The sequence below is a fragment of the Lepus europaeus genome, chromosome Y (genome assembly GCF_033115175.1).
Source record: "Lepus europaeus isolate LE1 chromosome Y, mLepTim1.pri, whole genome shotgun sequence".
Lineage (NCBI taxonomy): Eukaryota > Metazoa > Chordata > Mammalia > Lagomorpha > Leporidae > Lepus > Lepus europaeus.
Window position 1 is genome coordinate 20,462,392 of NC_084851.1, and position 13,957 is coordinate 20,476,348.

Consider the following 13,957-nt stretch of genomic DNA (forward strand, 5'->3'; position numbering starts at 1 on the left):
ATCAGTAATCACCCTAGGCTCTTGTCATGAGTTGCCAAGGCTATGAAGCCTTTTGAGTTCACCAATTCCTTTACATAGCCAGGTGTCCTGTAATTAGGTACTTATACATTTATTATAGTCACATTTTCCTGTTGAATTTATTCCTTAATCATTAGATAGTACACTTCTTTGTCATTTTTACCTTTTTATGTTAAAGTCTATTTTGTCTGATATTAGAATAGCTCTACCAACACTTTTGGTTTCTGTTAGCATGAAATATCTTTCTCCATATTTTCACTTTCAGCCTGAATGAATCATCTTGGTGAGATATGTTTCTTCTAGGCAGTAAACTGGTTTTGTTTTTAATCCATTAAGTCAGTCTGTATCTTTCAACTGGAGAGTTGAGGCTATCTTCAATCAAGGTTACTATTGAGAGATAATGACTTGGCACTGCCATTTTCCCATAAATATTTATATTGTTTACTTTGGATTTCCTTTGTACTTTCTTGGGGATATTTTCTACCTTCACTTTCTTTCACAGTAATGACCATGTATTTGTGTTTCTGTGTGTAGGACATACTTGATCATCTTTTATTAAGGCTGGGCAAGTTGTGAGAAATTCTTTCAATTTCTGTTTGTTATGGAAGGTCTTTATATCATCTTCATTCATAAATAAGAGCTTTGAAGGGTACAATAGTCTTGGTTGACTTTTTTTTCTCTTAAGACTTGGCATATATCTTGCCATTCTTTCTTAGGCTTTGGGGTTTCTGATGAAAAGTCAGCTATGAATCTAAGCAGAAGGTAATCTGGAATTTCTATCATGTACAATTTAGAATATTTATGTTTTACTATGGAGAGTTTCACTACAATGTGTCATGAAGATCTTTTCTTCTTTTGTCCATTAGAAGCTTTATGTGCTTCACATTCTTGAATGCTACTTTCTTTCTCCAAATTAGGGAAGTTTTCTGTAATTATTTCTCTAAAAATGCCTTCTAAATCCATTCTCTTTCTACTGCTTCAGGAATACTTAAGATCTGTATATTGGGTCATTTCATAGAATCTCATAAAACTCCACACTGTTTTTTTTTAATTTTTCTAATTTATTTTCTTCTCTATTTTTCATCTTACTATAAAAATCCATTGAGTTGTCATCTAACATGTGTGTTATTTCTTCTGCCTCACTGAATCTGTTGTTAAGGCTTCCTACCATGTTTTTAATTTGAACTATTGATTCTTTATTTCTAATATGTCATTTTGATTTCTCTTATAATATCAATGTCATCAGAAAATATTCATGTCATATATGGATTTCTTTAATTCATGGATTTGCTTCTGATTACTTCTAAGTAATCCTACAATCAATGTTTTGAATTCCATTTCAGGCATTTCTTCAATCTCTTCATCTTCATATTCTGGTATTGAAGTGTTGTGTTCTTTTGTGGGCAAGATGTTGTCTTCCCTATTCTTGTTTCCTGAATTGTTACATTTTTTAGGCAATTTTGGAGATACTTGATATTTATTAGTTATTTGTCCCTGTTATGGATTTTATCTTGGAATATGTCTCTGTGGCTTAGTGGAGTATCTGCTCTTTTGGTGAATATCCAGAGATAGTTTTGTTTAGTGCTCCAAGTTGAAGGAAGTGTCCACATTAACACTCAATTTGTCTGTGTTAAATATCTTTTTTTTTATCAGAGGGGAGGTTTGATCAGCTCTATTAGTGTAGTTCATGCTCACCTCCTCTCCTACGAAGAGACCTATGCTTAGGTGCTAGCCACAGTTGCTACACTATTCATCTATGCTGTTATAAGAACAGTACAAAGGATCTGTACAGTCCTTGGTGTGATCATGGATCCTGCAGCAGTGACCCTCCCTAGGGAATCAGGGAGCCAAGAGCATGTGGAGCCATCTGCAATGACTGCCCAAAGACCAAGCCACACTCTGTGCCCTCCAATGCAGCCACAATGTTTTCATAGCCCCAGCAAACAGTTATGAACACCAGCACCCTGTCAATTCTCCCAGCAGACTTAAGTGATTCCTCTTAGCTGGTTGCTGGGCACACAGACACAAGCTGGTACAGCCATTACATATTCCCAAATTGGTTCCTGCTCTTTCTCAGCTAGTTACAGGATGCCAGTGCCTAGTGACAGAGCAAGTGAAATGTGGTCATTTTTCCCCTCCAGGTTGGAAGGTACACTGTACCCCACAGGGCTCCAACCCAGATCAGACCAGGCTCTTCCCACAGCTTTATTGCCAATGGTTTGGGCTGCTGCAGTCTGGTCTTGCCTCACTCTCCAAACTGGTGCTGAGGCTCTTGGCTGCTGGATTCATAATTCATGTGCATCCACACACTCCACAGAGGACCACAGTGTCCCTCTAATTTGGTTCAAAGTCTCTTACCTGAGATTGCACTCTCTTTACTATTTTTCAACTGTCTTCCCCTAGACTAGAGCAGTAATCTCACTCCCTATTCCACCATCTTGGAATCCTCTTAATAAATATTTTTAATGGGGACAGTGCTGTGGAATAGCAGATTAACCTGCCACCTCCAGTGCCGGCATCCCCTATGGGCACTGGTTTGTGTACTGGCTGCTCCACTCCAGATCCAGCTCTTTGCTATAGCCTGGGGAAGCAGTGGAAGATGGCCCAAGTCGTTGGGCCCCTGCACCCATGTGGGATATCTATAAGAAGCTCATGGATCCTGTCTTTGGATCAGCCCAGCTCCAGCCATTCTAGCCAGTTGAGAAATGAGCCAATTGATGAAAGACCTCTCTCTCTCTCTCTCTACCTCTCCTTCTCTTTCTGTGTAACTCTTTAAAATAAATAAATAAATCTTTAAAAATTCATACCATAGCTCTGCATAGAATTATTACAAACTCATTAACATAACAAGAAGATGTTTAAAGGACTAAACAAACTGAAGTAAGCATTCATAATGGAAAAGAAAAATTAAGAATGTAGACCTGATATTTTTGAAAAAAAACAATGAATGTGAAGTAACGCTGTAAGATGTATCATTGAAATTAATAGAAAATACACAAATAAATAAAATTCTCCCAAGTGTGTACTAGAATTTGGTGTGAATATTGGTGGGATTTCAGATTGATGAAGATAGATTACAATAAATCTTATGGGAAATGAGCTTGTCACTGGGGGAGGGAGGAGTGTTAATGCACACATCCAGGCAAGGTAACCAAACATAGAAGAACTTGAATAAATCACTAAATATTATATTTCAGTAAGACAAATCCATTTAAAATGTGGCAGTAAGCCCAAGAAACTCAAAGCCAAAACTGAAATATTTAAATACACAGAAGTAAGCATATTAACACAAAATGCATTATAAGAAATGTTTTAAAAATTTCTGAGGTATGGGGGCTGGCATTGTGGCATAGTGAGATAAACTTCCTCCTAGGGTGCCAGCATCCCATATGGGTGCCACTTTGTGTCCCAGTTTTTTCTCTTGCAATCCAGCTCTCTGCTATGCCCAGAAAAGTAGTAGATGACCCAAGTTCATGGGCCTCTGCACCCACATGGAAGACCCAGGAGAAGTTCCTGGACCCAGCCTTCATATCATCCCAGCTCCAGCCTATGTGGCCATTTGGGACTGAACCAAAAGAAGGAAGACCTTCCTCTCTGTCTCTCCCTCTCTCTGTAACTCTATCTTTCAAATATATAAATAAAACTTTAAAAAATTATAAGATATGAATCATAGGGTTTTTACTTTAGGTAATGTGTTTTTACTTTAGGTAATTACTCCATTGCATAATGAACTTCTAAAAATCAATAGAACAAAACCTAATAACTAAACAAAAAATGGATAAAGTATGTATGGATTGTTTTTTTAAAAAAGGACAAGTGAGTTTAGATATATGAATAGAAATGCAACCTCATTGGCATAAATTAACAAAAACAACCCTGAAATCATCATTTTTACCTATCAGATTGGCAAGATTCCTAAAAGGATGAGAAGGCTATATTGGCCAGGCTTACTGGAAAAACAAACCATCACATATATTACCAGAGAATTGGACCCAGACCCAATGATCATGACATCTACATAAGGCAATAAGATGGGGCCAGTGCTGTGGCATAATAGGCTAAACCTCCACTTGAGGTGTCAGCATCCCATATGGGCACTAGTTCATGACCCAGATGCTCTTCATCTGATCCACCTGTCTGCTTATGGCCTGGGAAAGCAGTGGAAGATGGTGAAAGTGCTTGAGCCCCTTTACACATGTGGGAGACTCAGAAGATGCTCCAGGTTCCTGGCTTCAGTTCAGCCCTGCTCTGGTTGTTGCTTCATTTGGGGAGTGAAGCAGCAGATGGAGGACGTCCCTTTGTGTCTCACCTTCCCTTCTGTAACTCTGCTACTCAAATAAATAAATACATCTTTTTTAAAAATATGACAATATTTATCAAATATATGAGTTCTTATAGTCTTTAATTCAGTAACTCTAGTTGTAGTAGCTTAATCTAGAGGTTTACATTCACCTATGTGAATGAACATATTTCACTGATATCTATTACAGCATGTATTGTTACAAAAACAAAATTTGGAATAAGGAACCAGTTAAAAAAACTGAGGAACATCTGTATTATAAACCATGGGTCCCAAAATAATGGGGAAGTGATTTAGGTAATGATATGATTGTCTCAGAGAGGGGGCACCATTCATGAGGAAGACACAATATAGCAATCAATTAATCTATAATCTATAAATTTAATGTAGTTCTTCTATTTATTTATTTATTTATTTATTTATTTATTTATTTATTTATTTTGGCAGGCAGAGTGGATAGTGAGAGACAGAGTGAAAGGTCTTCCTTTGCCGTTGGTTCACCCTCCAATGGGTGTCATGGCTGGCGCGCAGCGGCCAGCGGACCACACTGATCCGAAGCCAGGAGCCAGGTGCTTCTCCTGGTCTCCCATTGGGTGCAGGGCCCAAGCACTTGGGCCATCCTCCACTGCACTCCCTGGCCACAGCAGAGAGCTGGCCTGGAAGAGGGACAACCAGGACAGAATCCGGCTCCCTGACCAGGACTAGAACCCTGTGTGCCGGCGCTGCAAGGTGGAGGATTAGCCTATTGAGCCACAGCACTGGCCTAATGTAATTCTTAATCTCAAAAAGATTTTCTGAAGATCTTGACAAGCCGAATACATGTGCAAAACTCCAGGATGAAAAGAATAAGGAGAGAGATGCACAGCCCTACAAACCCTGTTCTATTATCACTCAAAATCTCGAGCCCTGTGGTATACTTCAGGGAATAAGAACTCTTTCTTAAGACAAAATAGGATATTGATAAATATTGGAATCCCCTGGCATGATTGTTAAGTCCACCATTTAGGGCAAGTCTGATTGAGCATGTCCCAAATTGTACATCTCCCTCTCTTATTCCTACTGTTATACTTAACAGGGATCACTTTTCAGTTAACATTTAAACACCTAAGAATAATTGTGTGTTAATTACAGAGTTCAACCAATAGTACTAGAACAAAACAAAACAAAACAAAACAAAACAAAAACACTTAATAGTCTGTGATTTTGGAACAAGCCAAGCTCATGGAGAGGCCTGGAGGTGCTGGGGATCGAACCCAGGGCCTCGTGCATGCTAAGCATGTGCTCTACTACTGAGCTACACCCCCAACGATATAATCCAGTGTCCCAACTGGGACTAGAACCCAGTGTGCCAGCACCACAAGGCAGAGGATTAGCCTATTGAGCCATAGCCCAGGTACAAAGAGGGACTTGGTACATTATAAAGAAGTTATTAATATTTCATTGAGAATAGTGCCAAATTATATTTTGCTTGAATCTAAGTTTACAGATTTAATTTCAAGCTTACAAGAAAGATTAGATTAAATAAGTTAAATGAAACCATTAGGAAATACTCAGACAAAACTGAATACAATAGATTCTACAAAGGTATTGTTTTTTGCACTTTAAACAAACACCTAAAACAACATCTTTTAAACAACTGGAAAGATCTAAAAGATAGTTTAGATATAATAGCATATTTGGCAATTATTACTAGTTGTTTAGCTGTAATAATGGTATTGCATTTATGTAGGAGACTGTCCATATTTTAAGTTGCATAATGAAATATTGAGGACTGAAATGTCATAATATCTGCAACTTACCTGAAATGAGTTCAACAAAATTTACATATGCACTTGCACACCCACTGGTGCAGAGCAAAATAATATAAATCACTAATTCTAGATTGCAGGTATGTAGAACATCACTGTATGATTTTGTTTCTTTCTGTATACTAAACTTTTCATAAAAATATTTGAAAATCAGATGGAAAACATTATATGCTAAACAAATATTGTCAAAAAATCAACTGTTCTTATAAAAATATATTCTTGACATTTTAGGAGAAAACAAGAAAAAAGCATATGATATGTACAAAAATAAAAAGTATCTTTTCTCAGATTAAGACAGAACTTCTTAAGGCACAGAATATAAGTCATGGGGCTGGTGCTGTGGCATAGCAAGCAAATCCACCATCTGCAGTGTCAGCATCCCATACGGTCACCAGTTTGAGTCACAGCTGCTCCACTTCTGATCCAGCTTTCTTCTATGTCCTAGGAAACAATGGAGGATGGTCAAAGTCCTTGGACCCCTGAACCCACATGCGAGACCTGGAAGAAGGCTCCTGGCTTTGGATAGGTGCAGCTCTGGCCATTGTGGCCATCGGGGGCCATATGGAAGACCTTTCTCTCTGCAACTCTTTCAAATAAATAAAATGAATCTTTAAAAAAAAGGCAACAAGATACTTACATAGGCTGGCGCCACAGCTCACTAGGCTAATCCTCCACCTGCGGCACTGGCACCCCAGGTTCTAGTCCCGGTTGGGGCACTGGATTCTGTCCCAGTTGCTCCTCTTCCAGTCCAGCTCTCTGCTGTGGCCCGGGAAGGCAGTGGAGGATGGCCCAAGTCCTTGGGCCCTGCACCCGCATGGGAGACCAGGAGGAAGCACCTGGCTTCTGGCTTTGGATTGGCATGGTGCATCAGCCACAGCATGCTGGTGGTAGTGGCCATTTGAGGGGTGAACCAATGGAAGAAAGACCTTTCTCTCTGTCTCTCTCTCTCTCACTGTCTAACTCTGCCTGTCAAAAAAAGATGCTTATATAAGAGTACCTCACAAAGAATTCACGATGAGAAGCAGGAAATATCTGGGTCTTCTATTAGCAAAGTGCTTGAGTGGATGCCATAACAACTGTTGCCATGGTAATAGCTACCTTCATAGTATTTAATGAGGAAATATAAATTGTGGCAAAATTGCTTTAATTTCCAGATTCTATCAGTTCAAAATAACACATACACAATCAGGCAATAGAGCAGAATTTCTGGTCACAGAGTCCTACAGTGACACCCTAACAGGTAGGAAGAGCTACACTACATCTGGAGATAACGCTGACACAGCACAAAGAGGAAAACCAAGGCAGATGTTCAGGATTCCAAATCTGTTCAGCAATATAAAGCCAAATATGTCTGCGTTGGTATTTAAGAATGTGCATCACTGCATATCTTCTATTTGTGGTGGTTTTGAAGATTTTATTTTCAGAGACTGAATTGACCTAATACGAGAGTACTTTTTAAAAGCTCATGGAAAGTAGAATTTAATGACAGATTTATTGTGCCAAAAATTTGAAACCCATGCATACAAGGGATCCTCAAATAAGTTTGTGGAAAACACATTTCACAATTCATTTTCCATGAACTCATAGTAGTACCTTCACATTCCAGATATAAATTGTCCTTTTGGTGTTGCTTTTCTTCCCTTTTCCAAAGTTTTCTTTTACTTTTCAGAAATGCCAGTGTGTCTTAACAAGATTGTGGGAGGTTGAATAATGGAAGGCAGATCAGAATTAGAAAGGTTGAGTTCCTAATGTCACATAGCACAGAAGGGTAATGATAACCTAGTAGATATTTTGTGAGAAAATACAAGAAAGTAGCTCCAAGGTTCCAATCACAAAAATGCCAAGAAAGGGAAAATGTTGATAACCCTGGGTTGATCAGTGCACATTGTATACATGATTAAAGTGTCACACTGTACCTCATGATTCACACAATTTTTGCTAATTTAAAATTGAGGATCACTCCCAAGCTAGTGCATTCACATCAAGTTCTCTTGTTAGGGCTCAATGCAGGAGTCACTCATCTGCACAGAGACTTGCCCCCAAAACCCAACCTCTTCCAAGCTCAGTCAAAGATAACATGGATGGCCTACATCACTGTAGAACCTACCACCAATGTGTCTGAAGAAAAGGACAACCCAAATAGGTAACATTCATAATTCAGGCCAGCCGTCATCATGGGCTGAATGTAGAGCTGTTGGTTGAAGAGAGATCATGAATCAGGCAATGTTACACAATAACTGAGGTCACAGCATGCTCAGTACTCTCAAAGGCATCAAGGGGACCTCAGAAAAGAATGAGGATGATATTATCCCCACTGTTAAGCAGGTAAGGAAAACACAAGGATCAACACCTTTGAATGGGACAGAAGCATAATGACATACATGGATCATGTGTAGTTGTATATAGGTTGTGCCATTCATTCATCTCTTCAGCCATCAGTTCATCCATTGGTTCAACCATCTGTCTGTGTGTTCTTTCATCCATCCATCCATCCATCCATCCATCCATCCATCCATCCATCTGTCCTCCCATCCACCCATCCTCCCATTCACCCACCCCTCTATCCACCTATTCATCCATCCATCCACCCCCCATTCATCTATCCATGCATCCATCTCTCACTCCTTCCCTCCATCCATCCATTAATTCATCCATCCACCCATATTCCAAGCAGTTATTTATCAAGCATTTAATGCAATGCAGATGCTTCCCTCAGTACCAGCAACAGTGGTGATTGTCACATGCTTCCTGCTCCCTTGAAGCTTCCCATCTCTGGGGGAGCCAGGTGTGTAAATCTAGAGTGATCAGTGCTAATGGGAACCAGCTGATTAGTCCCTCTGCTTTGGAGATCTTTCTTCACAGGACTCAGGAAGGTGCACCAGCTCCTTCCTCCTCATTCACTGGCTACTCACTCTCAGCATCTGTATTGGATCTATATTGCCTTCCTCATTTGAAAGCCTTACAGAATTCCAGGGCTCTGGCTCCTCCCAAACTTACCTCCCTAGGGACCTACCTCAGTGGGCCTTGTGGATCACACACACACACACACACACACACATACCTCATTCCCTTGAATGGTCTAATTGCATAAGAAAACACAATTATCAAATATGATGCACCTGGTGATGTGAATGAATCAAAGCTAAGCACAAGGGAAATCTGATTTTGTATCTTTTGTTTGTCCTTTTTGTCAAAGCTAAGCACAAGGGAAGTCTGATTTTGTATCTTTTGTTTGTCCTTTCTGAGTGTACTCTGGGGAACTTGAAATGATAACTTCAGACTTGATATTTTGTAGTATGTTGGGGAAGCTTCAGTCTTACTGATCTGAGTCAACTGTCTCCTTTAAACTCAAATAGCACAGACAAACCAGTGGTACTTTGACACAAAGGATATACATTTTTAAAAGATTTATTTATTTGAAAGGTCAAGTTACAGAGAGAGAGAGAGAGAGAGAGAGAGAGAGAGAGAGAGAGAGATAGGGAGGGGGAGAGGGAGAGGGAGAGGGAGAGAGAGCATGTTTCTATCCCATGGTCCACTCCCCAAAAGGCCAGGGCTGGGCCAGGCTGAAGTCAGGATCCAGGAGTTTCTTCTGGATCTCCCACCTGTGTGAAGGGGCCCAAGCACTTGGGCCATCCTTTCTGCTTTCCCAGGCACATTAGCAAGTAGCTGGATCAGAAGTGGAACAACCCTGCCTCAAACAGATGTCCATATGGAATGTTTGTGTTGCAGGTGACAGTTTTACCCACTAAGCCACAATACCAGCCCCAGGATATACATTTTTAAGATTGCATGGGAAGATATCAGAATTTCTGTGTGGGCTGGGGCTGGGTGCTACTTTTCTAATGAGTCCAGTGGCATCCAGATGGTGTGTTTTGGGAAAATAGTGTTGTAATTTCAGTGCCATTAAGTTGATTCTTTCACTTAAATCAATGCCCATTCTTATCTGCTGATACTCAATGGGTCACAGGTAAGGGCTCCTCCAGAATCTTCACTGCCTAGGAGCCAATGACTGACCACAATGGTAGCAAAAGGCTGACAGGAAATGACACCCTAGAACATCCCTGATATCATGCACATGGAGGCTGTCAGCCCAGGCATATTCCATAACTTCTCCTCAAGCCTCTCGCAGCAAGAAGAGGCCACATAGCAAACCAAGAAAATAGCAGCAAAAGGGAAAAATCATAAAAAACTGAAATGTGAGCACAGCAAAGTCAACCCCAAATGCCCATGTTATCCCAAGTGAGGAATCCCACATGGGTGGTAGGAGCCCAAGTATTCAGGCCATCTTTACACTGCTTTCACACTCACAATAGCATGGAACTGGACCAATGTGGGCTCAAAAGTGTGCTCATTTAGGATGCTAGTTCCACAGGAAATAGCTTAACATACTATGCCACAATGCTGGGCCCACCATAGTACTTTCAAACTTTGGACATTTTGGGTCAGGACAACGGCAGCCTTTCTTGCTCCCCATGTTTCTGCTATGAGCTGTCATAAAGCAGCCTCTGGGCATTTTCCTATCAGTCCTCTGAATTCTGCCATCCTCATGGAAAAACTTGCTTTTGTTGATCTTGCATGGGGTGAGGGGCTCTGAGTGGAGAAGTGTAAAGTAAATGTCCAAGCAGTCAAATATAATGTTTCTCTCACATTCAAGCAAACAGTTGTAGTACCGTGGTTGAAAATGGTTGGAACTGCTCTTTGTAAATTGCCTACCATACTCCAGGTATTTCACCCCAAAACCTCTCAACCAACCAGCTGTGAAAACAGGGAGGCTCCCAGAGGGCTCAAACCCCCTCCTCAGACCACAAGCTATGGCATGGCAAAGACAAGACTGAATTTCAATTTCCAAGACCCCTAAGGTTATATTCTATCCAGTGTTCTTTGCTGTACCATTTTGCCTTGAACTGATTTGAAAGGTGAGATCACACTGGGAATGGATCAACCAGGTCCCTAAGGGGTACAATGTCCTCAACCACCCATGAATTTAATTCTATCTCAAAGCAAGGGTGTAAATAATTATTAGATTGTCTACTTGAATTTTGTATTCCATAGTACAAAAAAAAACCTGTTTGACAGTAATAGTTCAGGTACCAGCAGAGTACACAGAGAGATGATTTTCAAACCACTGAACACACAGTTTGGCTCTGCACACATGATCCAATGTTACCTGAGTATTCTGAGTACTCATCAGAGTCATGTGGGCCATGCCTTGTACCACAGCAACAAACACCTTCTGATGCCCCTGTCCATGACAGCATTGTATGAGTTATGTTAGAATGGGTGACATGTAAAAAGGAGACAGTCATGAGTGACAGGGCACTGCTTGTCCACTCATAGCTCCCTCTTGCTATCACTGAATATCTGCTGTGTATTATGCTAGAGAGGGTGATGTATGAGGTGGGAAGACATAAGAGACCAGGGCACTGCACATTCATACAGAGCTACTGTGTGTCATCACTCTCTGGTATTTACAGACCCATGTTGCACCTTGATATCTAAAAGTCCTTCCATATCCTCAGAACATAGAACATTACATCTGCTAGGCCAAAACTCCCACTTCCCAGATAAGGAAAAAGAGTCTCAGGAAAGGGAAGTTACATCACCTGAAATTGCAGCCATCTCAAGGCAGAGCTTTGTCCTTATTCAAAGTTGCCCAAATTCTTTCATCAAGAAGTCTTTCCTAGGAGAGAGGGAAGACACTTTAGTATTCAGAATTAAAATAAAATATTACTCAGGCAAATTGTACACTCCTCATTATATCACTAGTTGTACCATTACCTCACTAGTGAAAATGAGGGGGATTTTTTTAATAAGCATCACACATTCTGGGGCCAGTGCTGTGGTGCAGTGGATTAAAGCCCTGGCCTGAAGCACCAGCATCCCATATGGGCACTGGTTCTAGTCCAGGCTGCTCCTACTCCAATCAGCTCTCTGCTGTGGCCTGAGAAAGTGGTAGAAGATGACCCAAGTGCTTGGGCCCCTGCACCCACATGGGAGACCAGGAAGAAGCTCCTGGTTCCTGGCTTCAGATCAGCATAGCTCTGGTTGTTGCAGCTTTCTAGGGAGTGAACCATTAGATGGAAGACCTCTCTATCTGTCTCTACCTCTTTGTGTAACTCTGTATTTCAAATAAATAAAATAAATCTTTAAAAAATAAAAAAATAAACATCACACATTCTTTACAATAAGTTGTAGTTACAATTAGTTGAGGCAGATACATGTGGCACTGCCAGCCCTGTCCATACCTGCCACTCCCTTCATCTGGGGAAAAAAAAAAGGAGAAAGGAGGTGAGTAGGCCTTCTGCAGACATGCCACATCTACCACCAGGACAGAGCTCCCAGAAGGCCTGGAGTCCTGTGCAACTGGTTCCAGCGTCTCAGGAAAATCCATGAGTCATATGATCAAAAATACCAATCAGGTCAATTTTATTTTATTATTTTATTTTATTTTTTTAACTTTTATTTAATGAATATAAATTTCCAGTGTACAGCTTATGAATTTCAACGGTTTCCCCCTCCCATAACTTCCCTCCCACCCACAATCCACCCCTCTCCCCTTCCATTCACATCAAGATTCATTTTCAATTCTCTTTACATACAGAAAATCAATTTAGTATATATTAAGTAAAGATTTCAATAGTTTGCACCCACATAGAAACACAAAGTGAAACATACTGTTTGAATACTAGTTACAGCATTAAATCAAAATGTACAGCACATTAAGGACAGATATCCCACATGAGGAGCAAGTGCACAGTGACTCCTGTTGTTGGCCCAACAAATTGACGCTATAAGTTATGGCACCAGTAACCCCCCTAGGATGTCGTCATGAATTGCCAAGGCTATGGAAGCCTTCCAAGTTCACCGACTCTGATCATATTTAGACAAAGTCATAAAAGACAGGGTGAGGATAGTAACCAATGATCCTAACAGTGGCATTAACCAGGTCTGAACAATTATACAGCATTAAGTGGGGAAGGGGACCATCAGTACACACAGATTGAGAGTAGAGCCATTGGAGGTAGAGTAGAGATTATGAATATGAAGGAATGAGGCCCAAGTGCACTAGACAGGGTCCAGAACAAAGGACAGAGTCATTATTAGAGGAGCTAAGAAAGGTGCTGTCTAAGCTACAAGTAAGTTTTCTGATTGAGAGACAAATAGAACTTGACAGAAGGGGTTTGATAATAATCTGTTGGGCTTTAGGCCTTGTACGTTAAGAGGCCCAGACCTATCTATCTCTTCACATGGGGTACGTCCTAAGGGAGGTGTGAACCTCCTAGGGGAAGGCATTCTGTTGACTTTCATTACTTGGCTGGCCTGGGAGGAGAGCTGGCCAGGTAAAGGCAGGTGGCATCTCTAACAAGAAATTTACAGTTCTGCCTGCAGTGTTGCTGACCCTACTTGGTGGTCACTTTGGAAGTTGGGCTGAGTGAGGGCTTTTCATCTTAGAGCCATTAAGATCTGTGGCTCTGACCTGGGCATCCTTCGACTCCAGGGCAGGTCCATTTCCAGTGATCCAACTCTTGGCAGAGCTGCCAGGGCTCTTCACAAGCTGACTTCTGCTGAAGCCCAGGCTTACCACATTGAAAGCCACTGCAGTGGGCTGGCCTATTGGGTCTCCTTAAGGGCATATCACTGCACAGATCAGCCATTAATAGGCCTGCCACCCATTGCTTCTGATGCCTAGCTTTCTTTTCCTCCTGGTTTGTGTTAAAGCAGATCAGAGGATGCAAGTCAAGGGAGTGCCCAAGTGCTATCTCTAATCTTTGGTAGCCTAAACTACAATTCTATAGTCACAGGTATGTTCTGTAGTAGTTTTTCTAAGGTA

General features: G+C 41.0%; 1 non-coding gene across 1 annotated transcript; it reads right to left on the reverse strand.

Annotated features, from left to right (window-relative positions):
- Window positions 1–5,550: 5,550 nt before the first annotated feature.
- On the reverse strand, window positions 5,551–5,622 carry TRNAA-AGC (transfer RNA alanine (anticodon AGC)). The gene has a single exon. It is a non-coding gene; the product is annotated as a tRNA-Ala (tRNA).
- Window positions 5,623–13,957: the final 8,335 nt, after the last annotated feature.